The sequence below is a fragment of the Chiloscyllium plagiosum genome, chromosome 12 (assembly GCF_004010195.1).
Source record: "Chiloscyllium plagiosum isolate BGI_BamShark_2017 chromosome 12, ASM401019v2, whole genome shotgun sequence".
Taxonomy (NCBI): Eukaryota; Metazoa; Chordata; class Chondrichthyes; order Orectolobiformes; family Hemiscylliidae; genus Chiloscyllium; species Chiloscyllium plagiosum.
In genome coordinates this window covers 83,031,469-83,057,981 of record NC_057721.1, presented here as the reverse complement: position 1 = coordinate 83,057,981, position 26,513 = coordinate 83,031,469, and the positions used below count along the sequence as shown (strand labels likewise).

Here is a 26,513-nt window from a genome sequence, read left to right as displayed (position 1 = left end):
ACATATGCTTCCTTCTTTTTCTTAACCAAACCCTCAATGTCTTCAGTCACCCAGCATTCCCTATAGTTACCAGCTTTTCCTTTCACCCTGACAGGAATATACTTTCTCTGGATTCTTGTTATCTCATTTCTGAAGGCTTCCCATTTTCCAACCATCCCTTTACCTGCGAACATCTGCCTCCAATCAGCTTTCGAAAGTTCTTGCCTAATACCGTCAAAACTGGCCTTTCTCCAATTTAGAACTTCAACATTTAGATCTGGTCTATCCTTTTCCATCACTATTTTAAAACGAATAGAGTTATGGTCGCTGGCCCCAGAGTGCTCCCCCACTGACACCTCAGTCACCTGCCCTGCCTTATTTCCCAATAGTAGGTCAACCTTTGCACCTTCTCTCGTAGGTACATCCACATACTGAATCAGAAAATTGTCTTGTACGTACTTAAGGAATTCTTCTCCATCTAAACTCTTAACACCATGGCAGTCCCAGTCGAGGTTTGGAAAGTTAAAATCCCCTACCATAACTACCCTATTATTCTCACAAGCTGAGATCGCCTTACAAGTTTGTTTCTCAATTTCCCTCTGACTATTGGGGGGTCTATAATACAATCCCAATAAGGTGATCATCCCTTTCTTATTTCTCAGTTCCACCCAAATAACTTCCCTGGATGTATTTCCTGGAATATCCTCCCTCAGCACAGCTGTAATGCTATCCCTTATCAAAATTGCCACTCCCCCTCCTCTTTTGCCTCTTTCTATCCTTCTACCCTTTCTATCCTTCCTGTAGCATTTGTATCCTGGAACATTAAGCTGCCAGTCCTGCCCATCCCTGAGCCATGGCACTGGGATATCATAGCAATTACAGAAACATGTTCCTAAACATGCCTCGAGTTCACCTGCCTTCCCTGTTAGCCCCCTTGCATCGAAATAAGTGCAGTTTAATTTATTAGTCCTACCTTGTCCTTGCCTGTCCTGACTGTTTGACTCACCTCTGTTCTCAGGTGTACCTGTCTCAGATCGACCTCTTTCCTCACTATCTCCCTGGGACCCACCCCCCCCACCTTACTAGTTTAAATCCTCCCAAGCAGTTCGAGCAAATTTCCCTGCCAGTATATTAGTCCCCTTCCAATTTAGGTACAATCCGTCCTTCTTGTACAGGTCACTTCTACCCCAAAAAAGAGATTCCAATGATCCAAAACTGTGAATCCTTCTCTCATACACCAGCTCCTCAGCCATGCATTCATCTGTTCTATCCTCCTACTCCTGCCCTCACTAGCTCGTAGCACTGGGAGTAATCCAGATATTACTACCCTTGAGGACCTCCTTTTTACATTTCTGCCTAACTCTCTGTAATCTCCCTTCAGAATCTCAACCTTTTCCCTTCCTATGTCGTTGGTTCCAATGTGGACAATGACCTCCTGCTGGCCCCCCGCCCCTGTGAGAACATTCTGCACCCTCTCTGACTCATCCTTGATCCTGCACCAAGGAAACAACACACCATTCTGCTTTTTCTCTGCTGGCCACAGAAACATCTGTCTGTGCCTCAGACTACAGAATCCCCTAACACAATTGATCTCTTGGAAGCTGACGTACCCCTCATTGCATTACAGCTTGTCTCAATACCAGAAACTTGGCTGTTCATGCTACGTTCCCCTGAGAATCCATCACCCCCTACATTTTCCAAAACAGCATACCTGTTTGAAATGGGTATATCCACAAAAGACTCCTGCACTAGCTGCCTACCCCTCTTACCTTTCCTAGAGTTAACCCATCTATGTGACTGTATCTGAGACTTTCCCCCCCTTCCTATAACTGCCATCCATCACTTTGCTGCTGTTGCAAATTCCTCATCGCTTCTATCCGTCTCTCCAACTGATCCACACGATCTGATAAGATTCGCATCCAACAGCATTTTGCTGAGATCAGATCGGTCTTCCTGAGAGGCAACCCAAGGAAAGCGATGAGCCTGGATGGAGTCCCCAGCTGCACACTTAGACTGTGTACAGACCAGCTGGCAGGGATAATCACGGACATCTTCAACCTATCCATCTGACAAGCTCAGGCTCCTACCCACTTCAAGAACACTACCTTCATCCCAGTACCTAAGAAAGCACATGTAATGTGCCTTATATGACTACCGCCTCGTGACTCTGACCTCCACAATCATGAAGTGCTTTGAGATGCTGGTCATGGTCCACCTCAACTCTAACCTCCCAGCCTGTCTCAAGCCCCTGCAATTCGCCTACCGACATAGCAGGTCTACAGCAGATACCAATTCCCTCGCTCTGCACTCACCCCTGGAACATCTGGACAACAAGGACACTCATCGACTACAGCTCCAACTTCAACATTAATATCCCCTCCAGATTGATCTCAACTCAAAGACTTTGGTCTTGGCTCTGCCCTTTGCAACTGGATCCTCAGCTTCCTGACCCATAAACTGCAATCGGTTAAAATAGACAAGTGCACCTCCTCCGTGACAACTGTCAACATTGGAGGCCCCCAGGGATGTGTTCTCAGCCCCTACTCTACTCCCTGTACACCCACAAATGTGTAGCCAAATTCCAAATGAATGCCATCAATAAGTTTGCTGACACCACCGTGGTAGGACGGATATAATAACAAGGTAAAAACAATGACTGCAGATGTTGGAAACCAGATTCTGGATCAGTGGTGCTGGAAGAGCACAGCAATTCAGGCAGCATCCGAGGACAGGCAAAATCGACATTTCGTGCAAAAGCCCTTCATCAGGAATAAAGGCAGAGAGCCTGAAGCGTGGAGAGATAAGCTAGAGGAGGGTGGGGGTGGGGAGAGAGTAGCATAGAGTACAATAGGTCAGTGGGGAAGGAGATGAAGGTGATAGGTCAGGGAGGAGAGGGTGAAGTGGATAGGTGGAAAAGGGGATAGGCAGGTCGGACAAGTCCGAACAAGGTAAAAACAATGACTGCAGATGCTGGAAACCAGATAACTAGAAGGTTCTTTTTACTCAGTGAGTTATTAAGACCCTTGGAACATCTGGACAATAAGGACACCTATGTTGGACTCCCGCTCATCGACTACAGCTCCAACTTCAACATTAATATCCCCTCCAGATTGATCTCAACTCAAAGACTTTGGTCTTGGCTCTGCCCTTTGCAACTGGATCCTCAGCTTCCTGACCCATAAACTGCAATCGGTTAAAATAGACAAGTGCACCTCCTCCATGACAACTGTCAACATTGGAGGCCCCCAGGGATGTGTTCTCAGCCCCTACTCTACTCCCTGTACACCCACAAATGTGTAGCCAAATTCCAAATGAATGCCATCAACAAGTTTGCTGACACCACCGTGGTAGGACGGATATAATAACAATGATGAGTCAGAATACAGGAAGGAAATAGAGGGCTTGATGACGTGGTGCAATGATAATAGCCTCTCTCTCTCTCACACAATGTCAGCAAAATAAAAGAACTGATCACTGATTTCAGAAAGAAAGGAGGAAACATGATCCCACCCACGTCGACGGAGTGGAGGTTGAGAGGGTTAACGGTGTCAAGTTTCTATGAGTGACAATAACCGACTTTGTGGACTTCCCGTGTAGATGCAACTGTCAAGAAGGCACAGCAACGCCTCTTCTTGCTTAGGTTTAGGAATTTTGGCATGTCTATAATGACCCTTAGCAACCTTCACAAATACACGATAGAAAGCATACTGTCCAGGTGGCAATTAGATTAGATTACTTACAGTGTGGAAACAGGCCCTTCGGCCCGACAAGTCCACACCGTGGACTTCAAATAATTGTTCTGTCCAGGACTATAAGAAATGACAGAAGGTTGTATGCACAGCCCAGACCATCACCGAAGCCAACCTTACATCTGTGGACTCCATTTACACCTGGCATTGTGTGGAAAGGCTGTCAACATCATCAAAGACCCATCCCCCCTGGTAAAGTTTTCTTACAATCTCTTCCGTCAGGCAGAAGGTACAGAATACTTGAACACTTGCACCAACAGGTTCAAGAACAGCTTCTTTCCTACTGTTATTAGACTGATAAATGCACTCTCTTACTTCAAATAATGTTCATGATTTGGAGAAGCCAGTGTTGGACTGGGGTGTACAAAGTTAAAAATGGTGTTGTGTGATTTTTAACTTCAAATAATGTTGATCTTGCTTCATGCACATTCTGTGCGGTATAACGTGTATGCCTCACTCTGTTCAAGATTTTTTCCCCCTGTGATCTGTATGATTACTATGATCTCCCTGTACTGCTCGCAAACAAAGCTTTTCATTGTACTTATAAATGTGACAATAAATCAAATCAGATATCATACTTAAAATATACTAACCAAAATAGCTTTAGAAATGTACACAATCGCCAGAATTTACATTAAAAAGAGAGTTAGCCACCCAACAATTAGCAAGTCTGCAAAGTATAATTTCAAAATCTTAAATCTCAAGTGAACAAGCATAATTTTGTTATATTTATTTTGTGTAATGTACATCAAGGCTGGTATTTATTTTCCATGCATAGTCCCTCTAAGAAAGTAGCAATGATGCTTCTTGAAGGCTGAAATCTGTGAATACTTTTTGTGTCAGATTGATACAATCACCGAATGTCCTACTAATCCACTTCAGATGGCAATTCAAAGTAAAGCATATACAGTAATCCACTTGTGCAACATTATTCTCAGATAAGCCAAAATAGGTAATGAATGCAGCTTTCTTCCCCAAAACTGAAGTTAACAATCCAGTTGTACTTTCTTAAAAACACAAAGTTAATTCGAATTCTCTAAAATACAATGATGATATCACCTCAATTTCTTTGTATTATTTCAAGACCTACAGAGCTCTAATGCAGTGACGTATTCACTACTGTATCAGACCCACAATAACTAAACGATAGAATATTTATCAAACAGTATGAATTAATGTTATTGCTCACTAGATCATTAGGTTTTAAGGCATCTAGTAGATTTAGAAAATTAAAAAGATTACATTATTTATCCTAGCATTAACCAACAGAAATAAATTAACTTCAGATAAAACACAATTTTAATGGTTTACAGCAACAAAGCTGCTATTACTAAAGGAAGATATATAGTCATCTTAATTAAAATTAAAACAGTTGGTAAGATTTTGTTTTCATTTCAGAAACATAGGAATGTACAGGACAAAAAAGGTCAATGTGGCCCATCTGGATAACGTCAGGTGATCAAAGAAAGAATATTTAATCTACATTATTTAAATCTCAACTGAATGTTTCATCATGTGGCTATCTAACCTCTCTTACAGTTAACTGTTATTAACCTGACCAACCTACCAGATGTCAATTAGAAACATTCCCAAAGTTCTGCATGCTCAGACCTTTGAGTTTAGGAGTTGGGACATCATGTTGAAATTGTACAGAGTGTTGTTGTGGCCTCTTGTACAGTACTGTGTGCAGTTCTGGTCACCCTGCTTTAAGAAGGATATTATTAAATTGGAGATAGTTCAGAAAAGATTTACCAGGATGTTGCCAACAATGGAGGGTTTGAGTTGTGGGGAGAGGCTGGATAGGCTGGGACTTTTTTCATTGGAGCGTAGGAGGTTGAGGGGTGACCTTATTGAAGTTAATAAAATTATGAGGGGCATAGATAAGGTGAATAGCAAGAGTCTTTTCCCTCGTGTGGGGGAGTTCAAAACCAGGGAGCTTATTTTTAAGGTGAGAGGATTAAGTTTTAAAAGGACATGGGGACAATTTTTTTTACACGGAAGTGGTTTATGTGTGAAATAAATTTTCAGAGGAAGTAGTCAATACAGGTGCAGTTACAACGTTTACAGCATGACTAGGAAAGGTTTGGAAGGATATGAAAAACGGACGTAAACGGGGCTAGTTTAGTTTGGGAACGTGGTCTGCGTGGACTAGTTAGTCCAAAGGGTCTGTTTCCATGCTGTATGACTTTGTAACTCCATATACAAATGCATTCACTCTTCTGAGCTTCAACATATGATGATTATCACTGTCAGAGGCATGAGAAACAGAATTTCATTATTAAATTTAAGAATATCAATAGGATTTAACCTTTTTAAAAAAGATACAGTGTGTATAAGAATGGTTGTATAAACTTTATACCCCACTACACTTATTTTTCACATCCTCTATCCAAGGATACTTGTAAAACATTTGATCCAAAATGGAGTCCAACAAATTTTCTGGATGTCTTGGGAAGTTGTCTAAGTTCCATACGTAAATAAATCAGTGGTCTAAATGCCCAACAAAAATTAGGCTTTGAGAAGTCATATAAAACTTCAGAGTTACCCTACTCCAGATTCTTCTGCCACTGTAACCAAAACAGCTGATGCCAAGATTGAGTGAATAGATGCTTCCTGTTGCCTTCTCTAATCCCATCAGTCATTCAATTTATCTGTGCTTAATACTGGCAAGGGGAGCAGTCCAATACTTTTCTATATAAAATATGCAAGATGTCTGTGAAAGGAAAACAAATGCCAGTAAAATGTAACAATTGAGCAATGAAAACATTATATGCGACACATATATTCTAAGCGTTTTTTTTGTTCTCTTAATGTAGAATTACATGCATTTTTCGGAATGGGTAGCTTCCAATGCAGAAGCAATATTTGTATGCAACATTTCTTTGGCTGGATGATCACATCTTGGACTGAGGAATTTCCAAAATGACATAGCAGATGCCAAGATGACATAAGAGCAACAATCCAGCCAAAGTATCTGAAGTACAGAGAAAATCTTTAGAATATTCCAATGGTACTTCTAATTCTAGTTTATTGTTTAACAATCACCTTTTAGTATTTAATGGTATTATCATTCCTGAATCCTACATTAACAACGTCTTGAGGTTTCCAATAACTAGAATCTGATGTCGACCAACAATTCCAATACAGTGGCTGTGAGAACAGTTCCAAGGCTACGAACCCAGCAGTGTCTTGTCTCCTGACTCCCCAAAGCCAGTCCACTATCTACAAAAGAAGTCAGGAGTGTGATGGAATACTCACCACCACCACCACACCTCCCCACCACCACCCCCAACACCAGCCTGGATAGTGCAGTTCCAGCAACACTGAAGAAGCTTAACACCATCCAGGAGAAAGGAGACTGCTTAATTAGCATCACTTTCAAAGCAGCCACTCCCTTCTCCACTGACACAGAATTATTACAGGGTAGAAGATGGTCATTTAGCCATCATTTCAGCTCTGTTATCTAAATCAGCTACATTACGTAGTGACAATCTCCAATCTTTTCCCAACATTCCTGCATACCATTACTATCTTAAAAAATGCAATGCCATTTGAATGTGCTTTGACACAGGGATAGGAAGCTGAATCAAATCAATCAGTATTGTTAGATTCATGACACACAGTGATCATAAAACATTCAACGGCCCTCAAAATTGCTCAATTGTTGCTAACCAGACTTTTACAAATAACAGAAATTGGATACTGAGTCCATAACTTAAACAAAAATTAACTCATTACTAGGAGTGCACCTTCAGAAAAACACTACAGATGAATAAGATAATCTAGTTAATATTTACGGCCCAAGTCGTAAATATTATAAACCCCATTCTCACACTGACAGACAGACACAGTTAAAGGATAAATTAAAAAGAAAATAAAAGAATTGTATTTTACCAGTTCAATAACGACTTCACTGATAAATACTCGGCTTTCATTAAATCCTTTCCTGACTGTATTACAGGCAGGTATGACTGAGCATCTTGCCTGAATTCTGAATCACTGGTCAATACCTGGAAACTTTTACTCATTCCTTACAGTCTGGGGTTCTTAGAATTTTCAATAAGTCAACAACTGGAGAATAATTACAGTGCCACAATTTTTTATGCTGACTCTCCAGCATATGCAGTCCTATTTTCTCCAAATAGCTACAGACAGCTAAACCAAGAAACAGTTTCCCAGTCTGACAGCTTCTCAAGCAAAATGTCTGCTGCCCAAAACCCAGTCATCACCATTCACTCTGCTTTTTTCAACATTCTAGGGTTAGCTGGCCAGCATTATACTTCCATGATTGACAATTCAATATCCAACCAGTTCCTGAGTAAAACAACATCTGTTCTTTGAGCAATAATTAACGTACATTATCTTTCCAGGCCAGTTCCCAACTGCAAACATTAATATTTTGCTTTATATAAAGAAGCTGCCGTTCAAAGTTCAATTCTCAACTGCAACTCATTTATAAAGACAGGAAGTGTGGGATGCAGGGAGATTTGGCTATCTGGATTCAGAATTGGCTGGCTGACAAAAGGCAGAGAGTGGTTGCAGATGGAAAGTATTCTGCCTGGAGGTCAGTGTTGAGTGGGGTCCCACAGGGCTCTGTTCTTGGGCCTCTGCTCTTCATGGTTTTTATAAATGTTTTGGATGAGGAGGTTGAGGGGTGGGTTAGTAAATTTGCAGATGACACAAAAGGTTGGAGGTGTCGTCGATAGTAACGAGGGCTACTGCAGGCTGCAGCGCGACATAGACAGGATGCAGAGCTGGGCTGAGAGATGGCAGATGGAGTTCAACCTGGATAAATGCGAAGTGATGCATTTTGGAAGGTCGAACTCGAATGCTGAATATAGGATTAAAGACAGGATTCTTCACAGTGTGGAGGAACAGAGGGATCTGGGTGTGCAAGTGCATAGATCCCTCAAAGTTGCCACCCAAGTGGATAGGATTGTTCAAAAAGCATATGGTGTTTTGGCTTTCATTAACAGGGGGATCAAGTTTAAGGGCTGCAAGGTTTTGCTGCAGCTCTACAAGTCCCTGGTGAGACCACACTCGGAGTATTGTCCGGACTTGTCCGACCTGCCTAGCTCCTTTTCCATCTATCCACTCCACCCTCTCCTCCCTGACCTATCACCTTCATCTCCTCCCCCACTCACCCATTGTACTCTATGCCACTCTCTCCCCACCCCCACCCTCCCCTAGCTTATCTCTCCACGCTTCAGGCTCTCTGCCTTTATTCCTGATGAAGGGCTTTTGCCCGAAACGTCGATTTTGCTGAAGCTCCTCGATGCTGCCTGAATTGCTGCGCTCTTCCAGCACCATTGATCCAGAATCTGGTTTCCAGCATCTGCAGTCATTGTTTTTACCTTGGAGTATTGTGTCCAGTTCTGGTTGTTCTACTATAGGAAAGGTACAGAGGCTTTGGAGAGGGTGCAAAGAAGGTTTACCAGGACGCTGCCTGGACTGGAGGGCTTGCCTTATGAAGGAAGGTTGAATAAGCTTGGACTTTTCTCTCTGGAGAGGAGGAAGAGAGGAGACCTGATCGAGGTGTACAAAATAGTGAGAGGAATAGATACAGTCAATAGCCAGAGACTTTTCCCCAGGGCAGGATTGACTGGTACGAGAAGTCACAGTTTGAAGATATTAGGAGGAATGTATAACGGAGACATCAGAGGTTGGTTCTTTACGCAGAGAGTTGTGAATGCATGGAATGCGTTGCCAGCTGTGGTGGTGGAAGCAGAGTCATTGGGGACATTTAAGCAATTGCTGTACATGCACATGGATAGCAGTGAGTTGAGGGGTGCGTAGGTTAAGTTACTATATTTTACATTAGGATTAAATCTCGGCACAACATTGTGGACCAAAAGGCCTGTTCTGTGCTGTACTTTTCTATGTTCTAACTCACAGTTCCAAACCAAAAACAAGAAAAAGAGAGAAAAATAATCACAGCCTTAACAAATGCCTCAAATGAATCTGACTCTACTACATTTCCAAGCAGAGCATTCCATATCATAACTACCAGTTTCCACACATCACCCTTGCTTCATTTGCACATCATTTTAAATCATTTTAAATCTACACCCTCTCATTCTGGTTTCTTTTACAAGCACAAACAGCTTCATCTTACCTACTCCACTTAGCCCACTCATAATTTTGAAAACCTCATTTAGATCTTACAGCCTTTTTCTCTCCAGTCAGTCCGAACTTCTTCAATCTATCCTCATAGTTGAAATTTCTCATTCCTAGAACCATTCTAGTAAAAACTTCGGCACACTCTCCAATGCATTGAATCTTTCCTATAATGCAGTGCCCATAAATGTATACATTATTCCAGCTGAAGTCTAACAGGTTTTTGTTCAAATTCAACATCACCTCATTGCTCTTATACTCAGTGCCCCATTAATAAAGCCAAGAACAGTATGTTTTATTTATTGCTCGCTCCACCTGTCTTGATATATTCAATGATCTGTGCATATCTGTGTATATACTCAGGTCCCTCTGCTCCTGCAACCACTTTAGAGATGTACTCTTCATATGTTTTTATTTAATCTATTTTTGTAATCAATCTGTTCAGAAATGTTATTATACACCTCTGCAGGAGATGGGATTTGAACCAAGCCTCCTGTCCAGGGGTAAAGACACTGCACTACGCCACAGTACCCTCTAATTTATATTGTCTTCCAGTGCTCTTCTGACCAAAGTGCCTCATTTCACACTTCTCTTTGAACTTTGACATTGAACTTTATGCCACCTATCCATCAACTTGTCAGTGTCCTTTTGGAGTTCTACCCTGTCCTCCTCACAGCATACAATCCATCAAAGTTTTATGTTACCAAGAAATTGTTCCCTGCACACCAAGATTCTAGATCACTAATATATATCATGAAAACCAAAAGGTCCCGATGCCAACCCAGAACTCCAAAACAAATCTTCCACCAACCTTAAAAATGTCCATTAACGATACTCTTTCTCTCTATTATGCCAATTTTGTGTCCACTTTGCCACTGCTCCTTTTTCACCATGACATACAACTTTGCTCAAGTCTGTTGTGAGATACCGTCAAATGGCTTTTGGAAATCCATGTATGCCATGTGATAAGCATTATGCTTATCAACCCTTTCTGTTATTTCTTTAAAAAAACTCTCAACAAGTTAGTTAAATATAATTTTCCTTTTAGAAATCCATACTGTTACTAATCAATCCGCTTTGTTCTACACGATTACTGATGTAATCCCAAATAACTGTTTCCAAAATTTTCCTAATTACTGAAATTGAGCTAACTGGTCTGTAATTGCTGAGATTAGCCTTATAACCTTTTTTTTTTATCAAAGCCATGATGTTGGCAATTCTTCAGTTTTCTGGACCTCCATGGAGTCCAGGGAAGACTGAAATATTGTGGCAGTGCCTCTGCAATTTCTACCTTCACTTCAAATCCCTTGGACACATCTCATCCAGTCCCATTACCTGGTTAACTTTAAGCGCCAACAATATATTTAAGAGTTCTCCCTTACTAATTTTGATCCCTTCTAGTGACAAGATTTCTTCCTCTGTCAACATGGTTTGAGCAGCATCCTCCTCTTCTGTAAAGACAGATGCAAAGTATTCATTTAATCCCTCAGCCATGTTACTTGCCTCCATCTGTAAATCCATTTTCCAGTTTCTGATGGGCTACTTCTCCTGAACCACTCTGATATTATTTATATGACTATACAAAATTATGGAATTGCATTCTGTTAGCTGCTTGTCTTTTTTCATTATTTCTCTTTGCTTTTCCTGTTTTTTTCACCACCGCATTAATACTTCGGTATTCCTATTGATTCTCAATTGAATTTTATGCCTTATATCTGGCAAAGATTAATCTTTTCTTCGGTGTTAATTTCTACTTCCTTTGTCATCCTGAGAACTCTGGATTTGTTTGTCATATCTTCTGCACTAAAGAGAATATACCTTGACTGTACTGAAACCATCTGCTCCTTGAATGGAATTTCATTGCTAAGTCATCTTCCCGGAGAAAGTGAGGACTGCAGATGCTGGAGATCAGAGCTTAAAAATGTGTTGCTGGAAAAGCGTAGCAGGTCAGGCAGCATCAAAGGATCAGGAGAATCGACGTTTCGGGCATAAGCCCTTCTTCAGGAATGAGGAGGGTGTGCCAAGCAGGCTAAGATAAAAGGTAGGGAGGAGGGACTTGGGGGAGAGGCATTGGGAATACGATAGGTGGAAGGGAGTTAAGGTGAGGGTGACAGGCCGGACAGGGGGTGGGGGCGGAGAGGTCGGGAAGAAGATTGCAGGTCAAGAAGGCAGTGCTGAGTCTGAGGGTTGGGACTGAGAAAAGGTGGGGGGTGGGGAAATGAGAAAGCTGGAGAAATCTGCATTCATCCCTTGTGGTTGGAGGGTTCCTAGGCGGAAGATGAGGCGCTTTTCCTCCAGACGTCATGTTGCCATGGTCTGGCGATGGAGGAGGCCAAGGACCTGCATGTTCTTGGCGGAGTGGGAAGGGGAGTTAAAGTGTTCAGCCACGGGGCGGTTGGGTTGGTTGGTGCAGGTGTCCCAGAGGTGTTCTCGTTTTACCTGCGAACATCCGCTTCCAATCAACTTTTGAAGTTCTTGTCTAACACCGTCAAAATTGGCTTTCCTCCAATTTAGAACTTTAACTTTTAGATCCGGTCTATCCTTTTCCATCACTATTTTAAAACTGGCCTCAAAGTGCTCCCCCACTGACACCTCAGTCACTTATTTCCCAAGAGTAGATCAAGTTTTGCACTAAGTAGGCACATCCACATTCTGAATCAGAAAATTTTCTAGTGCACACTTAAGTTCCTCTCCATCTAAACCCTTAACTATATGGCAGTCCCAGTCTAGGTTTAGAAAGTTAAAATCCCCTACTGTAACCACCCGATTATTCTTAAAGATAATTGAGATTCCTGTTAAATTTATTTCTCAATTTCTTGCTGACTACTGGGGGGGGAGGGGGTGTGTGTGTCTATCTAAAGTACAACCTCAATCAGGTGATCATCCCTTTCTTATTTCTGTTACACCCAAATAACTTCCATGGACATATTCCTAAAAATATCCTCACTAAGTACAGCCGTAATATTATCCCTTATCAAAAGCACAACTCCCCCTACTCTTTTGCCCCCCTTTCTATTCTTCCTATAACATTTGTATCCTGGAACATTAAGCTCCCAGTCCTGTCCCTCCCTGAGCCACATTGCTATGATATTCTAGTCCCATGTCCCCAACCATGCCCTGAGTTCATCAGCCTTCCCTGTTAGACCTCTTGCACTGAAATAAATAATTTAACTTATCAGTCCTACCTTGTTCTCCGCTTTGTTCCTGCCTGCCCTGTCTGTTTGACTTGTTCCTTTTCCCAGCTATACCGGTCTCAGACCGATCCCTTTCCTCATTATTTCTCTGAGTCCCACTCCCCCACCTTACTAGTTTAAATTCTCCCGAGCGGCTCTAGCAAACCTCCCAGCCAGTATATTAGTCCCTTCCAATTCAGGTGCAATCTGTCATTCTTATACAGTCATTTCTATCCCAGATGAGATTGCAATGATCCAAAAAATGTGAACCCTCCTTCCCTGAACTGGCTCCTCAAGAATGCATTCCTCTGCTCTACCCTCCTATTCCTACCCTCACCAGCTCATAGTACAGGGAGCAATCCAGATATTATACCCTCGAGGACCTTTCTTTTTAAATTCCTGCCTAACTTTGTATATTGCTGAAAATGTGTTGCTGGAAAAGCACAGCAGGTCAGGCAGCATCCAAAGAGCAGGACAGTCGACGTTTTGGGCATGAGCCCTTCTTTAGGAATGACTCATGGTTGGGGCTCATGCCCGAAATGCCGATTCTCCTGCTCCTTGGATGCTGCCTGACCTGCTGCACTTTTCCAGCAACACATTTTCTGCTCTGATCTCCAGCATCTGCAGTCCTAACTTTCTCCTAGATAACTTTGTATATTGTCCCTTCAGAATCTCATCCTTTTCCCTTCCCATGTTGTTAGCTCCAAGGTCTACAATAACCTCCTACTGGTCCCTCTATCCTTTGAGAATATTCTGCACTCTCTCCTAGATATCCTTGATCCTGACGCCAGGGAAGCAATACACTATTCTGATTTCTCGTTGTCGGTCGCAGAAACATCTGTCTGTGCCTCTGACTACAGAGTTCCCTATCACAATTGATCATTTGGAACCTGAAGCACCCCTTATTACATTAGAGCCAGTCTTGGCTGTTCATGCTACATTCTCTTGAGAGTCCATCTCCCCTTATATTTTCCAAAATAGCTTAATTGTTTGAGAGGAGGATAGCCACAGGAAACCCCTGCACTACCTACCTCCCTCTCCTATCTTTCCTGGAGGTAGCCCATCTACCTGACTGTATCTGTGGTTTTTCTCCCTTCCTATCACAGCCCCAGTTCCTGTAAGTTCCTCATTATCTCTAACTGCTGCTCCAACTGATCCATGCGAACGGATAGGACTTGCAAACACTTAGTGCAGACATAATCATCAATAACATGGATACTCTCCCTTACCTCCCACATCCGACAGGAAGAGCACATTACTCTACTGAAGGCCATCTTTGCACCTTAACAATCTACAGACCCAGAAAATAGCACAGTCTTACTGCTCAAAAAAACACTAGTCCAGACTAACTGAGTACTTGTGTTTTATATGTTTAAAATTTAATCAAGAGACAGATCCCTATGAAACATATGATCATAAAAGAACCCATTCTACTCATTATTGTAGATTTACAACAAAACAGCATGGTTACACTTAAAAGCAATGCGCTTAGCTGCTCCCATGCTGTGAGCTCCCCCACACAGGTTCCTCCAAGGTCAGCTGTGAATGTCACTGTTTGTTAATTTTTCTTAGATGCACTCCAATGTCCAGAAATACTTGAACTCAAACAACAATGGCAGTAGCTGTGCAGATTCACTGCTGTGTCAGACAGCAGTGTAGGTTTCTTTCTCATTTGATTCACTGACCATGTGCTCACTGCCTTGTCTCTCTTCCTCCTTTTTAAAGTGCTGTTGTTTTCACCTTTATTTCCCCCAGAATTCCAAAACAATGCAATAGCTTATAAAATAGTAATTACTGCTCCTGGAATTCAAGGAAATCAGCTCCAACATTGAAAATACCACAAAAAAAGGAGCAGGTCTTACAGCCACAACTTTTTCCTTTCCTCCATCTTGGATGACCCAGAATCCTTTAAACTAAACAAAGTATAAGAAACTGAAGAAAACTGGATTCAATTTACATTATTTTAAATTGTTTTTCTTCTTTAAGCTCCCTTCATGTTTTCGCTGCTCTACTGCTCCTGGTTCTTTCTTTCTCTTGCCGCGAGTACGTATCTTAGCTTACAGTCTACAGCACAAAACTGTTGTAAAGCCATTTCCTAGCACTTTTAAAAATATTTTTCACTATTTGGCCAGCACTTATTGCCCATCCCTAATTGCCCTTCAGAAGGTGGTGAGGAGCTGCCTTCTTGAACTGTTGCAGTCGCCACCTGTTGTAGGTTTACCCACAATGCCTTTAGGGAGGGAATTCCAGGATTTTGATCCTGCAGTGAAGTGAAGAAACAGCAATGTATTTTCAAGTCAGAATGGTGAATGGCTTAGAGGAGAACTTGGTGTTCCTATGTCTTTAGATGGAAGTGTACATGGGTTTTGCAGGGTGCTCTCTCAGGACCTTTGTTGAATTTCTGCAGTGCATCCTATAGATAATAAACAGAGCTGCTACTAAGTGTTGGTGATGGAGAGAGTGGATGTTTGTGGATGTGGTGCCAACCAAGTGGACTGCTTTGTCCTGGATGGTTTCAAACTTGAGTGTTGTTGGAGTTGCCCCCATCCAGGTGAGTGGGGAGTAATGTGTCACACTCCTGACTTGTGTCCTGTAGATGGCATATAGACTTTGGAGAATCAGGAGATGAGTTACTCACCACAATATTCCGAGCCGCTGACCTGCTGTTTTAGCCACTATGTTCATATGTCAAGTTTAGTTGAGTTTCTGGTCAATGGTAACCCCACAAAGTTGATAGTGATGGTAAAACCACTAAGTGTCAAGGGTGGTTGTTAAATCATCTCTTGTTGGTCACGGTCATTGCTTGACATTTGTGTGGTGCTAATTTTACTAGTCACTTGTCAGTCCAAGCCTGGATATGGGCCAGGTCTTGTTCCATTTCAACATGGACTACTTCAGTATCTGAGTTGGCGTGAATGGTGCTGAACATTGTGCAACCATTGGCCTGCATCCCCATTTCTGACCTTATGATGAAGAGTAGTTCATTGATGAAAAAGCTGAAAATGGTTAAGCCTAGGACCTTACCCTGAGGACCTCCTACTGAGATCACCTGGAGCGGAGATGACTGCCTTCCAACAAAGATAACAATCTTGTGAGCCAGGTGTCATTCCAACCAGCAGAGTTTGCTCCTGATACTCACGGATTCCAGTTTTGCTCACGATCCTTGATGCTACATTTAATCAAACGTGACCCTTATGTCAAGGGCTGTCACTCTCAACTCAGTTCTGTCTAGTCCAGAGACCTGGCATCACACGTTAACATCTAAATACTTCTTAAATATTAAGGGCTGCAGTCTCTCCCACCCTTACAGTCATTGAGGTTCATTCCTATCACACTCTGGCTGAAATATTTTCCTCATATCCTCTCCAAACCTCCAGCCCCTGGTCATTACTGCCTCAGCCAAGGGGAAATGCTCCTTCATGACTTCACCTGACAAAGGAGCAGTACTCCAAAAGCTTGTGATTTCAAATAAATCTGTTGGACTGTAACCTGATGTCATGTGACTTCTTACTTTGTCCACCCCAGTCCAACACTAGCACCTCCAAATTATGGCTTCATAAGTAAAACTGTCCAATCATGGAATCGTCCTGGCAAACCTCCTCCGCAACCTCTTCTTTATTATCACATCTCTCCTATAATATGAATTCCAGAACTGCACACAATACCCTAGCTGTGGTCTATACCATGTTTTATTCAGTTCCAACACAACCTCCCTGTTCTAAAACTGTATGCCTCAGCTAATAAAGGCAAGTACACCATATCCTTTCTTAATCAATTCATTTACCGGTCTGGTTACCTTAAAGGACCAGTGGACATGCACACCAAGGTCCCTCTAGTCCTTGGTGCTTTCTAATATTCTGTTGTTCATTATTTATTCCTATGCAACCATTGGCCTGCATCCCCATTTCTGACCTTATGATGAGGAGTGGTTCATTGATGAGAAAGCTGAAAATGGTTAAGCCTAGGACCCAAGAGGAGCATCTCACACTTCTCCAGATTGAATTCTGTTTGCCACTGATCAACCCATGTGACTACCCTATCCATGTCCTCCTGTAATCTAAGGCTATCCTGCTCACTACTTCGCACCAACCAACTTTCGTATCATCTAAAAACTTACTGATCAACCCTCCCATCTTCCACTCTAAATCATTTATATGTACCACAAGCAACAAGAAGCTAACAGCAATCCCTCCAGACCCCATAAGAGCACAGCTTTCCAGTAGCAAAAAACATCCCTCAATCACCAACCTCTGCTTCTTCAACGCAGTCGATTCTGGATCCAATTAGCCAAAGTTCTTTGCATCCCATGGTTCTTACCTTCACTATCAGTTTCTCATGCGGACCTGCTGAAGTCCAAGTCAACTACATTAACTGCAGTGACCTCATCTGCACACCTGGTCGCCTCTTCAAACATTTCAATCAAGCTAATCAGACATGACCGCCCCTTATCAAAACCATGTTGACTGTTCTTGATTAATCCTTGCTTCTCTAAATGCAGATTAATCTGTCCCTCAGAATTGCTTCCAATAGTTTCTCCAGGACTAAATTTGACTGACTGGTCCATAGATTTCTGCTTTATTCCTCTATCGCATCCTGAATAAATAGTACCTCATTGGCTGTCCTCCAGTCCTGTCATACCTCTTCTGTGGCAAGAGAGCTACTGGAAATTGTTGCCATCATCCCTGTTACTTCCTCCCTTGCCTCACTCAACATCCTGGAATACATTTCATATGGCGCTGGAGATTTGTCTATTGGTATGATTTATTGAGAAAAAAAGATTTCTATTTTGCAACTCAAGGTTTGAAGGACAATTTGAGTATCTTGCTAGTGAGTGGTGAGAGGTCTAAGTGTCTGTATTCACATCTCATCAGTATCAATTGTACCTCATTTATATGCAGTTTGCTATTCTCCCATGCAGAAGAGAAAAACTAGATGAATACCTTTCCAGACATGAAAGTCAGAGCGGATACATGGTGGCTCCAGATCGCTGCTTGATCTTCTAGGCCTTGATCTTAGAAAATTAAGCCCGTTCTTCTGACATTCAACATGATCATGGCTGATCTTCAATTTGAATGCCATATTATTGTTTTCTCCCCACACCCCTTGATGCCTATACCTCTAAAAATCTAGTTCTTTCTTAAATATACTCTGCAATTTTGTTTCCAGCCTTGTGTGACAGAGAATTCCACAGCTTCACCACCCTTTAAAGTAAAGAAATTTCTGGAATAGCTTACTACATATCCTGAAACCGTGACCGCTCATTCAGGACATCCTCAACAAGGGAAAAATTGTGCCTGCATCCACTCTGTCCAAGCTTTTCATAATTTTATATGTTTCAGTCATTCTAAACTCAGTGAATACAGGCCCTGTCAACCCAATCTCTCCTGTCCAACAAATCAGCCACCCCAGGAATCAGTCAGGTGAATCTTCACTGCAAGCCCTCAGTGACAACTCTAACTTTTCTTCAGTAAGGAGACCAAAACTGCATACATAATTCCAGTGTGGTCTTACCAAGGTCCCTTGATGCTGAAATAAGAGGTCCTTGCTCCTGAACTCTTGCAAACTCTCTTACAATGAAGATCAACATATCATTTACCTTTTTTCTTTATATACCCCTCCTCTCTGTCTCTCGGTGTGTTCTGAACTGCTTGTTGCACCAGCACGCTTGCTTTCAATGACTAGAATATGTGGATACTCGGATCCCTTTATACATCACACTTACCAATCTATCACCATTGAAATAGTTCTTGCCATTGTTTTTCCTAGCAAACTAGATAACTTCGTAATTATTTACACTATCCACATGGCATCTGCTATGTTTTTACAGCTTAAATCAATTTGTCCAAAGTTAAAGTTTCTTCAAATCCTCCTCATAATACCCACCAAGTTTTGCGTTATCAGCAAATCTGGAAATATTACCTCAATTCCCTCATCCAAACCATTGGTATATATTGTGAATAACTGGAACCAAGGTGACAAGTGCAGTCCCTACTCCTCACTCTCTTCCACTCCAAAAATTGACCAAGTTATTCCCATTGTCTAATTCCTGCTTACTAACCAATTCTAGATGCATGTCAGTATATTACCCATCAACCCATGTTCTTTGACTTTGTACAGTGACCTCTTATGTAAGACTTTATCAAAACTTTCTGAAAATCCAAATCCAAATCTTGGCCAACACTCCCTCTCACAGCACGTTCCATAGATAGCAACTGCCGACACAACCTTTCCACAGACACACACCAGCCTTACCATGTTATCATGGCATATCGTCAACTCACTTGAAATACAGTTTGCAACTTTACTGCTGCACTTTGAAGCTCACCAATACCTTACATTATCCTAAATAAAAAACAAAAGAATTGCGGATGCTATAAGTCATAAATAAAAGCAGAATTTGCTGGAAGAGCCCAGCAGAACACACCAGTTCTGGGAAAGGATCACTCGACCCAAAACAGTAACTCTGATTTCTCTCCACAGATGCTGTCAGACATGCTGTGCTTTTCCAGCAATTTCTGTTTTTATTCCTTATATTACTCTGCTGCTGCCAGGTCACAATGCGCACAGGGACAGGCACTTATCTCCTGCTCTGAAGCAGGGTGCATATCAGGACTCTTCACTTACTTTCTTAATGCTTACCAATTTTACGCTCACCAGAATGCTCACAGCATATCTTATTTGCCTTTCTGCTCTCTGCCGCTTCTTTCAGAACTTACAGCTCACAGTAGTTCTGTGTTGCCATGCTGTTCAATGCAGACACAAAGCCAGGCAGCTTGTCATGGTTGTCAGCAACAATCAGTCAAGAAGGTGGACATGCTGCTCTATAGCACTGTTCTACATCAATGTCGCAGCTACAGCATATGCTAACAGTTTTGGTAGCAAATATGGCCGGAACACATGCAATGTTTCAAAGTCTAAACATAGTCCTCAGTCATACTAAGGGTGTCTGTCAATTATCAGAGATGTCACCCACAGTCAGTCAAAGGCAGCATCCCATCTCAGTCCAACGGCTTGGATATGGTCAGTTAGCATCTCGGGTCAGTTCGTGTAAGGGGTTCCCTATCACTGCAGACCAGGGGGTAGGCCACACTTGGTTCTGCAGGTCCAAGGTCACCAGTCTGAGATTAATGGTAAGTCGGTCAGGGAGCTACATAGAGACTAGTCAGTGATCAGAGTTCCAGGTTTCTTACCCAGTGGCTGTATGGGAACGGTGGTTTAGTTCCAATTCAGGATGACTATGTGGCTTGGAGAGGATCTTGCAAGTGGTTGTGTCCCAATGAGCCTGTAGACCTTTTCCTTCTAGGTCATAAAACTCACACTTGTTGAAGGCATTATTGGAGATATCTTGGCAAGCTGCTGCAGGCATCTTGCATGTAGTACACTTTGCTACCACTGAGCGATGTTGTTGGAGGGTGTGAATGTTTAAGGTGGTGATGGGTATGGATCAAACAGGCTCTTTTGTCTTCGATGATGTCACACTTCTACAGTGCTTTGGGAACTCCAATCACCTAGGCGTGGAGATTATTCCACCAAACTCCTTGCAGCTGGTGGTCAGACTCTGGGGAGTCTGGATGTGATTTACTCACCGCAAAATTCTGACCAATACACACAGTATGTATATGTCTACTTCAGATAGGATGCTGATGAATAGTAACAAACATGGATGTGGACATTTCACCAGAAGTTAGCATCACAGAAGGAAACTATCAACCCATCATGTTCATATTACCTTTTTGTAGAGCAATCAAAATTACTTTATTGACTTTCCATATCAATGCACTGAACTTCAACTTTGTTCTCAATAAAATTAAACAGTCTACTTAGCACATTATTACCAATTTTAATGACTGCAAACTACTGCACAAATGCAAAATTGAGTCACCTATCTGGTGTTCGGACCAGACAATCCGAGGTTCCATCCTTACTTCAAATGAATTTGCTGATTTTACTCAGAATGCCATTAACAGCATTAGATCAGGCAATTGTGGATGCTAGCCATATTTCCTGCTTGCTCATTCCTGATTGCTATCCAGCTACTCCAGTTGGAAACAAATGCCTAGTGCTTGTTTTGACTGCTTGGTTCAAATATGGACACCATTGGTAAGGTGTATTTGTTGCCCATTCCTAGTTACTCTTAACTTGGGTATCTAGACTGTTTCAGGGGGCAGTTAAGAGTTAACCACATTGTTGTGGATCTGGAATCACCAGTAGGCCAGACCAGGTTAGGAAAGGAGATCGCCTTCCCCATTGTAAAAATATAACTACTGAACAACCTGTCAATATCCATTTATGTTTGAGCCAGGACAATAGGTTCATAAGATATAGGGGCGGAAATAAACCATTCAGCCCATCAAGTCTGCTCCGCCATTCAATCATGGCTCAGGGAATCTTCAGTGGGCCTTAGGCAAAGCAATGCTGAAACTTCCTGCTTTCTGTTTATATGTTTATTCGCTGCTGTTTTAGTGTGTTGGTGGGTTTGTGGGCTACCATGATGCCAATGAACAAATGAACACAGACCACTGATCTCTCAGCAACAAACCCAAACAAGCAGACAAAACATATCCAGAAACCCTAACCACTCTCCTCTACATCAAAGACATCTCAGCAACGATTGCCAGACTACTCAGACCCTTTGGCATCATGGTAGCCCACAAACCCACTGGAGATATTACCTACTAAGGTAATGAAACATCTGGAAATGAACCTTTCAGCTCAGCAAGCAAACCTACATTCATCCACCACACTTTTGGGTCGCGAATTCCACAGATCAACTCTGTTTTAAATTGGTTACCCCTTATCCTAAGATCCTCTTGTCCTAGAATGCCCCACAAGCGGAAGCATCTGTTCCACATATATTTTATCCATTCTTTTATCATCTTGACTACCTCAATTTGATCTCCCCTCATTCTTTTAAATTCCAGAGAGTACAGGCCTAAACTGTTCAATCTTTCTTCATACGACAACCCCTCATCTCTGGGATCAATCTACTGAACCTCCTTTGAACTGCCTCCAGTGCCTTTACATCTTTCCTCAAATAAGAGGACCAAAACTGTGCGCAATACTCCAGGTGTGGTCTCACCAATGCCTTGAATAGTTGCAACAATACTTTCTTACCTTTATATTCTATTCCTTTAGCCATAGAGGCCAACATTCAATTCGCTTTCCGATGTCCCTGCATGCTAGTTTTCTGTGACTCATGAACAAGGACACCTAGGCACCTCTGCACCAGAGCATCCCAAAGTCTTTCCCCATTTAGATAACAGGTCACCTTCCCATTGTTCCAACCAAAATTTGTGACTTCACACTTATCCACATTAAACTCCACCTGCCACATTGGGCCCACTCTCCTAGCCTATCTACATCCATTTGTAAGATACTTATTTCCTCAATAAGTTTTAAAGAATATAACCATTCCCTGAAATGAGTAACAAATTTAGGAGAGACAAAGGAGAAAAGTTGTAGGAATAAAAAGCTTTGAAATTCTTGACATGAATGAGAACAAAAACAAAATAGTTCCATAAGAAGATACATCAAATCTACTTGCAAAATGGGCAAGGATGTGCCTGATGACCAACACTGAGTTAACAGTACCAAAATAGACATTTTTACCCAACAAGTCTAATTGGTAAAGAATGTAATCTCCCCTCTCCTCGTGATGGACTATTTGAATTATATTTTATACCCATTCCCTTACTTCCAAATCACCCGTACATTGTTACTGAATACGAAGTGCACACTTTTAAAAGAAGTTTTCTAAAATTTAAATGCGAGAGGTTTGAAGAATATTTATAAAGCTTGCAAATGCTTTCTGCAAGATAAATTAGATACTGTACTGACCCCCAAGTAAGGTATAACTTAAGTAAGCAATAAGATAATATTTTGGTTACTGGTCCAAGTTGGACCATAAGACATAGGAGTGGAAGTAAGGCCATTCGGCCTATCGAGTCCACTCCCCATTTAATCATGGCGGATGGGCATTTCAACTCCAGTTACCCACACTCTCCCCATTGTCCTTAATTCCTTGCGAGATCAAGAATTTATCAATCTCTGCCTTGAAGGCATTTAACGTCCTGGCCTCCACTGTGTTCCGTGGCACTCTTTATAGAATGAACAAAGTGGCCTCACAAAGTAGGAGTGTTGTGATTGGAATAATAGACAGCATTAACAAGACAATCCACAAAGATGGCAGGTGTACAGAAAAGAAATTCAGAAATGTCACCATAGTGCAGTACGGGATGGTCTTCTGACACTGGGATTTCAAATTTGTCACAAATGATGAGAGAGCAATTTGCTTGCATTCAACAAGCTGTGCAAAACTTACATGTGTGCTTGAATTGGAAATATAACAACAAGATTGTTCCCACTATTTATTATATGAATTAACCAAAGTTCTCCAATACACATGCTTTAATGCTTTCTTTTTGTTGTCTGGACAAGAAAGAGTTGAAGTCAGGTTTGACAGATTCATCTCATTGTTCATATTTGTTGAATCACACCTCCACAATCTTTTGAATGATCAAATGAATGTTCAAAATAGACTTGAGGGGCAATATCAAAATATTATATTTGTACTATGTTAGCCAAGTTAAGTTTTGAAGTTTTTTATGTGAAAGAATCTGTCTGATGAACATAATACTGTTTTAATTAACATTACTCCTCCAATTTATTATCCCGATTACAAAAGATTCTGCGAAACATCCACTGTTCTCATGAAAGATGTTAACTACCAATCCAATAGCAGAAAATTTGTACAATTTCATGTATACACGTAAAAATAGTAACTCTTTTAACAAGTGATTTTACAACCTGCTGAGACTAATATATTTAGCAGTTATTTAGATACCAACACCTCCACCTGCTGTACAAAATGAGGACTTTATTGATACATAGTACAAGTAAGTTGCTTTGTGAATAAGAACAAGATATTTAATTTCAGCAAGTATCCAAACATTTGCTTAAAAATGAATTGAAATGCCATTTTTAAAACAGACTTTCTATCGTGTAAATATAGATTTTGTTCACAATATACTTATTAAAGAGACTCTGTTTCCCAATGTAAAATGTGCAATCATAACATTGTTTTGACCATCTGAGAATAAACTTAATCATTTTAATTTTTTTTCATTTGATCAGTGGCTATATATCCATAACAAGCAACTACAAAACAAGTTTTTTTAAACAACTTAATATTAACAAATCATTAACAACTAGCAGCAACATTGGATGATGAATGTGTAATTATGACTGCATTATGGAATTTAATACATAAAATGACCAATATCATCACATTATACCACATTTATGGCTGTGACAAGAATTTGAAATCCTCAAAACCTTAAATAAAACGTTGAACTAAGACGACACCAAGATGCAGACCACTGCAAGTACCTAACATTCATGTACGTACATATACGTACAGAGTAACTGGCAAAAAGGCTGAGCTCTTCAAATCAGATCGAAAAATATACATATATATACATTCCTTTGCAATATAAACCGTACCTGTTCTTCCTAATTTATTGCCGTAAACAACGCCAAAAATAAAATCACCTTTAACTAATAAGAAAATCAGCTTCTATAGTTAACAGACACCGATGCACAATGTACAAGATTTAACACATTCTCATATAATTTCCTAGATTTGTGTTCACCAGTCAGTAATACAAAATGTCATGCGTGTATATAACAAATATATATACACACGTATACATACCTAATTTAACAAATGATATCTTTTCCAATCTCAAGTTTTCTCAAAATGTTATAATGACCCTTTCCCAAATAAAGATCTAAATATTCAGGAAGAAGATCGTCTCCCAAAAAGCCAGTTAGCATCAAGGATCCAAAGGAATTAGTGGAAAAGAATAACAGTAGCGTAAACAAAAGCAAATCTTTAAAATTTGCAATCAAAAATATCCGAATTTTTTTTTATATTCCAAGGGAAGAGGATAAAAATAAAGTTTATTCCTACCTTGGAGTTGAAGAAGAAATCCACAGAAGCTGTACAAGCAGAAAAGGGACATATTCTGTTTGGTGAGCATGATTCCTCTCCTTTTATTTGTATTTCTTTCTCGTTTTACTTTCCTCTTTTTTTTTCCCTCCTCACATCAACGAAGCTGCCGATATCCAGAGGTGGTGATGATGATGGGGGCTGAGGCGAGGGGAATGTATTTTCACCTCTCAATATTTATGATCATGTATTTCAATTTTGACGCCGAACATGTATCTCGAACAATTTATTCAAAAACAGTTGCTTTTATATATCTCTCTCTCTCCCCTCAGTTTTAGAGGTTTTCTTTAAAATTCCCTGATGATTGTTTTACCTCAGCGCCCGCCCGGTTCGTTAATCCGACCGTTGGGTTCTCGCGCTGTTGTGTCACTCGCGCTGCTGCCGTTGCTGCTACTGCAAATGCACGGCCCAGAGTCTCGAACGCGCTGACAGCCCGGCTCCGCACCGCTCAACCAAACCTGCAGAGAGAGCGGCGTCTGAGAGGAGGGTGGGGCTCCGGCTCCTGATCGACACCACACTACACCAATCGTGCGTCCCATCCCTCACATCGCAGCCAATCGGTGACAGGATGGGTGGAGCAAAATGAGGAGGCGGGGCCGAAGGCTCCCGAACCTGCTGGATTGATACGCGATATCAACCATTAAGAAATCAAATTTTAAAAGCGCCCCGTGAAAGGAATGGCATTCTTGTGATAATTTTAATTTTTCACGGGGAGTATAAATAAGTGATAAGAATGCTCGCACGGTGTTTTAAGTTGTCACATGTATATGCACACCAGGTTGTTTTTTTTTAATCGAAGCAATTGATGTTCCCGCATACAAATTAGCCTGTGGGACCATCTTCCTGAATCTTCGCTGCTATCTATGTTTGCCGCTGCCGTTTATGGTAGGATTGGGGTGTCGCACCACCTTTAGGGAGTATTTAAAAGTGGTGCAGTTGGAGGGTCAGGCTGTTTTGGGGGATGGGTTGGTTTCTCGTGGTGTGGGCTGACAGGGGAGAGAGTGAGGGCGCTTACCAGACCACGGGTTGGAGGTGGGATGCGGGGTTGTGATTGTCAGAGAGGTTAACCAATCGAACTACCGGCGCGGCTTCGGGGAGCCAATAGGTGCGAGGTGCCGCCTGGAGGGGGCGGTACAGAGACCACTTTTTTTAAGGGGTAGTTGTGGTGGGGGTGAAGTTCCGATCAAGGTCTAAGTTGGCGTGGAGTCCGGCCAGGAGTGACCCCCGCGTCAGTAGAAGTAAGGAGCTGTGCAATTCCTCTACCTACCTTCTTTCATAACAAGTTTAAATAAACTGTCGCTTTAGTTTTGTTTGCAATCCCCCATTCCTCCAACCCCTAAATTCTTGCCAATTATTAAAATATATATTTTTCAGGATCAAAAAATGTATTTGATTCTTATTAAGCTTGCGTTGCTAATGCCCTTTCGGACGGTGCGAAATTAAAGCAGTGTAATATTCTGAACATGAACAAGTCATCCTAACCAC

The 26,513-nt window shown here is 41.5% G+C and overlaps 1 long non-coding RNA gene across 2 annotated transcripts in view; it reads right to left on the bottom strand.

The window, feature by feature from the left end:
• LOC122555595 overlaps positions 1 to 26,065 on the bottom strand; it is a 57,202-nt gene extending 31,137 nt beyond the window's left edge. Inside the window, exons 1-3 of one of the 2 annotated variants that reach the window (XR_006313318.1) lie at positions 24,990 to 26,065; positions 14,194 to 14,202; positions 3,109 to 3,119 (exon numbers count right to left, since the gene is read on the bottom strand). This is a non-coding gene — a long non-coding RNA (uncharacterized LOC122555595). Of the gene's footprint in view, positions 1 to 3,108; positions 3,120 to 14,193; positions 14,203 to 24,989 lie in introns of those variants that run through there. The other variant, XR_006313319.1, reaches the window with a different exon arrangement.
• Between the last annotated feature and the right edge of the window lie 448 nt (positions 26,066 to 26,513).